The sequence below is a fragment of the Anser anser genome (genome assembly GCF_964211835.1).
Source record: "Anser anser genome assembly, chromosome: 4".
Taxonomy (NCBI): domain Eukaryota; kingdom Metazoa; phylum Chordata; class Aves; order Anseriformes; family Anatidae; genus Anser; species Anser anser.
In genome coordinates this window covers 42831090-42837663 of record NC_139724.1, presented here as the reverse complement: position 1 = coordinate 42837663, position 6574 = coordinate 42831090, and the positions used below count along the sequence as shown (strand labels likewise).

At 37.5% G+C, this 6574-nt stretch overlaps 1 long non-coding RNA gene across 1 annotated transcript; it reads left to right on the top strand.

Annotated features, from left to right (window-relative positions):
- The first annotated feature begins 1590 nt into the window (after window positions 1–1590).
- LOC310899503 lies at window positions 1591–6277 on the top strand. Its single transcript, XR_014584353.1, has 2 exons — window positions 1591–5036; window positions 5329–6277. It is a non-coding gene; the product is annotated as an uncharacterized lncRNA (long non-coding RNA).
- The last annotated feature ends 297 nt before the right edge of the window (window positions 6278–6574 follow it).

The following is a 6574-nucleotide window of genomic DNA, read 5'->3' as shown; positions in this document are numbered from 1 at the left end:
TTCAGGAATGCAATTTAAATTGTATGACTCCATTAATATTATTGGAAAACAGCCTTTAACTACCACTGGTCCAATCTCCAGCAACAACAAAAGCAGGAATTAGATGAGAGCACCTTATAGGAACTATGTATTTCATTCTTCACTCCTAACCATTAAACACTGCTTGATCTTTTGTAGTTTTCTGTTTGTTATTTTTTGTTTTGTTTTCCTTCCTTAAGGGAGAACTTCCTCTATCATGGAGCTCTCCAATGATGCTTTCCAGGATGACATCCCACAGTTATTCCCAGATCCTATTTCAATGGCAAACCAATTCATTTAGAACAGCATACTTCAGTGCAGCGTATTTAATAGCAATTGTTGGGGAGTTTTGTCTGTTCTGGTTCCCTCTGACATTTAAAAACATCCTGTCTTTCCCAAGACTTATATAGGCAAGTCTTCCTAATAGAAATAGCAACAATCTTTCTCTACCATCCCAGCAAAATCAGAGGTCTTTTGGCACGCTATTTCCTTACTGTAACTAAACACAAAACTTTGTTCCACCTATTTTAAGGGCCCTGACTCAGATACCAAATGGGATCAGTTTTGTTCCGTGATTCAGGAAAGAATGCCTAGGCCCTCTAGAGAAGGCTTAGCTGTAAATAAAAGAGAGACTGGCATCCTGTGCCTCAGCTGGAAGGCCTTACTCCTCAGCTGCTGAACAGCTCTCAGCCGTATTTGAAAGAACAGCTCAATCCCATCATCGCATTGTAGCTTAAAGAGCTGTGCAGCCAGCAAAACAATTGCTCTATTTCCCTCTCATACAAAGCCAGTCTTTCACTTTTCATGTTCTCAGCTACTTGAAATATCTTCTCTGCTAAGCTGCGGCAGCAGGGAGGTGGGCGAAGGGTCTAGGGTTTTTAAACCATTGTCTCCCTTAGTCCCAGTCCTTTTCCCTTTGGATATAGCCCCTTGACTTCAGTTGTTTTTTACTTGTCCAAATTCATGCCAAAATTTAACATATATTTTTATATATATATATATATTTTCACATAGCAACATTTTTTTCTCTTTGGCTCTTCTCCAAAAATATCTTACTGAAAGCTAGTTTTCTGGCAGCATTTTTCAGAGGCAAGTAGTACCACTGCTATTTGAATGCCTCAGTGCTTTGTTCATACTGTAGTCAATTATACTGTAAGCATCCTTGTGATATATCCCATTAGGGATGAAACAACCACTGCAGCAAGGGTGCAGAGAGTAAGATTTTTAAGAAGGAATTCGATGCCAAAATCCCCCAAGATTTCAATACTTGCTGCTCCTTTGAAGAAGCTACTTCAATAGATTTATTCAAACAACGTACAGAGCAAAAGCAGAAAATAAACCACGTTTTTGAGCCCAGTTTCCCCAAGCGATACTAATGCAACAGCCTCATTCACAGATTGCTTGGTGAATAATACAACTCTATGAAACATGCATAACCTTCACTCAGAAGACAGTGACTTTCAGAGCAAGATATGTATTAAACCACATTTTGACACTTGACTGAGGTGTTTTCTTCTCAGAGACTGCAGTGATAAAGAGGTCTCTAAACCAAGAATTTCCTACACTTGAAAAAACACTGTGCTCAGCCGTTTCAGCTAAAATATATTGAAATGGTATGTTAAAATGAACCCATGTGTATCATTTTCAACAGCTCTAACATACCAAGAGTATTTAAAAAATCTTGTGCTGAGAGTTAACATAGCATTTACCTCCTCCCATTATTCCTTACTCAACAGGTAAATTCAGGGTGCTTAGTTGAGCAAATTCAGAACACCTGAAAACATTTATTTCAGAGCACTAAGTTGCACACATACTTGAGAATAACAATTTTAAGCCTTTTATTTGCACTGAATTCCACAGCACTAATTTAATTTTCCCCCTACCTGAGAGTTTCAACCCTCCTGTCTTGTGTTTAGCTATTTTTGCCCTGAATTTTTAAACGCTGACCCACACTTTTAATGCCAAGCACGCACAAAATACTCAAGGTTACATGAACAAATCTGCACACAACTTTGTGGAATGAAGATAGTGTAATTTTCTGCAATGCAGTAGTTGTTTCTAAGTAAGGGGCGGGGAGGGGGGGGATTGTAAAAAAATGCAGTTGCCAAATAGCATAAATTGACAAAGTTCACATTTCAATACACAGGCTCTCCAATTCACATGTTGCTGGATTTGCTCTGCAAAGTGACTTAGAAAATACAACATAAATTCTATTACCATTTCCAAAAAAAAAAAAAGGGAAGAAATATGAAACACCAAAAAGAAGACAACCAGCATTAAATAAAATACCAGACCTAATGAGGTCACTTTACAGCAAAGACTGAAGACATGTAAAGACACCCCTTTTAAGAACAAAAATCTTAAAATGGAGCCAAAGATGAAAATGGATCCCAGATCTAAATGAGAGTCCAAACTGAATCAAGGCCATAGGAAATTTTGGTACTGTGTTCTTTGTTTGCTAAAAAATGTCAAATACCTCAAGTAAATAGCCAGCCACATCAATTTTCCCCCATTACAGACTACTCAGATCATATTCAAATATAAGGCCCCTTCTAAATTCAGACCTTATTCAGAGTAAATTCAGATCAGAGTAAATTCAGAAATGTAAGTTTCTCTATTCATAGCAAATGTCTATCAGCTTTCCTTTAAAATCAGAAATAACATTCCCCAAAATATCTGTTTTACACCACCGCCCACATTTTTCATGTTTAAACAAACATTTCTTCAGATTTTTAAGCATCAGTATAAACTGCGAGCTCAAGACTCCAGCTCCACATAACCTGGGCCAGAAAAGCAAAATGTCAGGGCACAGTGTGAGACAGGGTTGAATTAAGTAGGTCTGCCTGAGGCAAAGCAGCTCATGCTTACGTTCTTCTCCCCATGTTACTGCAGTTCTATTAATCCCACTGCTGAAGCACAGGGAGTTTAACAGAGAGCTCAGGAGACTTCTCTTTGATTCTGATGTATTTGGACAGATTGTGTAAAGGTTGTTCTTGTTTGTTTCATTTTCTCTGCTTAGAAAACCTTCTCTGAAAGCATTATTCTAGTCCCTCTGTAGCAGTTGTCAGGCTTTTGAATCAGGGAAAGCAATACCCATTGTTTGAAATATTCAGGCCTTACAGGTATCACATTTACATATCTGTAAACACCCAATTAGCAATCGTTCTTCTGTTAAACACCCTACTGACATCAGCAGAGTTATTCTGGATGTGCATCAGTGTAACTTAATAGATAAACAGTGAAAGACCCTCCTCTTCAGGAAAAAGCCACTTCACTGAGATTTCTAGTTTAAGTTTGGATAAAAACCTTCCCACCTCAGTTACTAGCTATGCTGGTAGTCTCTTCGGTCACAAGTGCTAAGGATAAGAGAATTAAGTTCAGAATATCAGGCATTTACTCATATCAAAATATTTTGCTGACGGGAATTTCAGAAGCCTGATGTCAATTTACCTTATATGTTTATGCTACTATTTCATCTCTGGGACAGTTTATTATTGAGGGTAAATGTTTGTAGGATAGAGCTTTTTCTATAGTAACAAATTACAGTTCTTCTGGTTGTTTACACTGAAGGGTCAAGACCAAACCCTTTGTTTATGAAAAGAGGCATACTAATGATGACTATGTTCCTGAAGTACCTACATTTTTGGCAGTCCATTCATGTCTTGGGAGGTAATCCCCGGCAAGCATCACATGTGGTAATCCCTACACCTCCTCCATCCAATTTGTTGAAAAATAACTCATAGAACAAAACAAAAACCAATGAGTCATTGAAGATACAAATATAAACACAGCAAAATACTGAAATGAATCAGGAGATAGAGTAGACATGCTAGTAACATCACTCTGGAGCTAGATCAAAAATCCTTAACCACAGAAAACCTCACCTTGTCCTATGACTTGGGTCATCGTGTCCAGTCTAAGCAATCTCACACAACTCAAACTAAGCATATGCAGCCTAGACTACAACTAATTGTTTTGACCGAAAAATCTCTCTATAATGATTTAAAATCCTCTAATTCCCAATCTGAATTTACTCATGGACAAAACAACTGGTTGTCTTATAGAAAAAAAAATATTTTTAGATTCAATAACAAGGAGTCATACTTGCTTTCAGCCAGTGGTTGTTATGGCAAATGAATCAAGCCCTATATTCAAAACTGACTTGCCATTTCCCCTAAAATTCTCCTTGACCACATGTCCTTTAATTAACAGACAAAGGTAACTAGAATTGTACTAACTGCACACACTGTTGCAAGTCAGACTCACGTACTTGGGAGGTTAAAACTATTTCATACTTCTACTGAAAACACCATGTCATAACTTAGGATGCTGTTTACCCTTTCCACAACCACATCATGTAAGAGATTTTCGGAAAGATCCTACTGCAGTAGGCAGTAGTTTTATAACATCCAATTAATAAATCTACCCAGCACCAAAGTTTTGAATTTTCCATGCTCATTAATCCCTTTGTTAACTTCTTGTGGAGTCACTAGTTACTTTTTCTAATACCTTTATTGAAATGTTTATTCATCAATCTAACAGTGATGCCCTCCCCAAAGTACTTGCTATTGGCTTTTACATCCCTGGAATTTTCAACCAATTGAATAGTCTCCAAAAAGTCTTTCTTTTACTTAATTATTGATCTGTTTCAGTGAATCTTCACACCAAAATCAAACTGAATCACCTGGGAATGACTTAAACCCGCTATCCTCTATGATCGGCTCTTCCATGATGTCCTCCCTGCTTAACATAATCACCTATAACTTCCCACTCACAGGCTATCTATTGATGGGATATTTAAAGCTTAGCCTTGAAATTGGCAGTTATGTTTTGTGGAGATGCAGAAACCTGGGGGACAGAAATGTCTTTTGATTAACCGCATCTGTGAAACACACTTGTTTCTCCTCAAAGTTCTTTCACTGCTGCTCAGCAAGCATCCAGAGGTCAGGCTGGAAATGCTGGTGCTTCAAGGCCAGAATACTCTTGATTTCATCCATAGCAGAGCAGGAACTGGAAAGGTATATGAAATGTATGCTTTTCATGTTTAAATGCTGCTGTACGTTTCTCAAAATATTTGAACAAGTAGGGAAATAAATCTCTGAAATGGAAAGCTAATAAACATTCACATATGCATTTTGCTCATCTCTGAATGTGGTGGTAGTTTAGTTATTCCCTTATTTATGCAGTGGGACAAAGATCAGGAAAGATCATCAGTGAAAACTATTTGGCCGTCTGTTAACTTTCTTTACTTCTGGTTGTTTAACTTTTTTTTTTAAAAGTTATAACAAATGGTTCTTTTCTGTTTGGTAGGAAAGTAGGATGACAGATTGTGGGAAGGAAAGTGTGAGCTGTATGGAAAGAGAACAAGAGCAAGAAAAGGAGGGTGACTGATCCAACAAACCTGCTAATAGCAAAGGGAGAGCAGAAAAATGAAAAAGGTCCTTTCCTACCCCACCTCACCATGTCATAGTAATAAAGTTCTCTGCAGAACTTAATTCTAAGACAGAATTACAACAGTGGAGACTCACCCCATTGCAGGAGTGTGAATGATTTTGTAAAAAGGGTTAACGTGAAGAAAATACCACAAACTAATCTAGAAGGAGAAAACAAGTTACCTTTCCTGACGACATGTATCACAATACAAAGCAGGACTCTCAGGATATGTCATACCAGAACAAGAAGTATTCTACCCTGCATCACCAGTGTTCAAAGAGATGTTATGCATCCTCTGCTGAAAAACAACTTCAGCAAATCTTGTGTGTCTCAAAGAACCGCCACACGGAAATAAAATAAAGATATGGGGCAATCTTTTGGGAAAATTGCTTAAATGCTTTCAGTCTGCTGGTGTCTGTTTATCATTGATTTTTTCCTTTCTATCTTACCAAAGGAAATTTGTCCCAGACTCTGAATCAATAATTCCTCTCAGGTTTGAAAAGCAATACAGCATTTCCTTATCCCCTTCCCTTTTAGCCACTTCTTAAGCTCTCTGCTGCCTTCAACTCCTCCAAAGACTGGAGAAATTGAAAATGTTTTAGATCTAATATGCCAGTAAAACTACACAGTAGCAGTGAAATAACACCTGGAAACAACTAGTGGAGTGGCGATCATTAAAAAGAACAGAAAAAAACAAACCAGAGACACCTATAGACACATAAGCTTTGCTTCAACAGAATGAAAGATTTAAAATAATAATAATAATAATAATAATCAAGGAATTAATACATGCAAAACAAAAAAGTGAAAAATTTCGTCAAATGCAGCATGGACCTAATGAAAAGAGGCAGTGCCAGGCAGAGCTTCCTTTGGCAAGCTAATCAATCCTCCAGGTAGTGAGAGAGCATCTCATTAATAAGTCCTTAGCTGAAAACTACAGCAGGTTTCTGAAATTTAAAAGCACGTAAAAAAACAACTGAAGTGGAGATGCCATTTAGTTGTACTGATAATCTTGGTTTGAAGAGAAGGTGAAAATGAAATTTCTAAAGGTCTGAGATTCCACATTGAATGACATTCAATGACACTGAATAATGACATTCCACAATATCTTTTCATCAGTCTG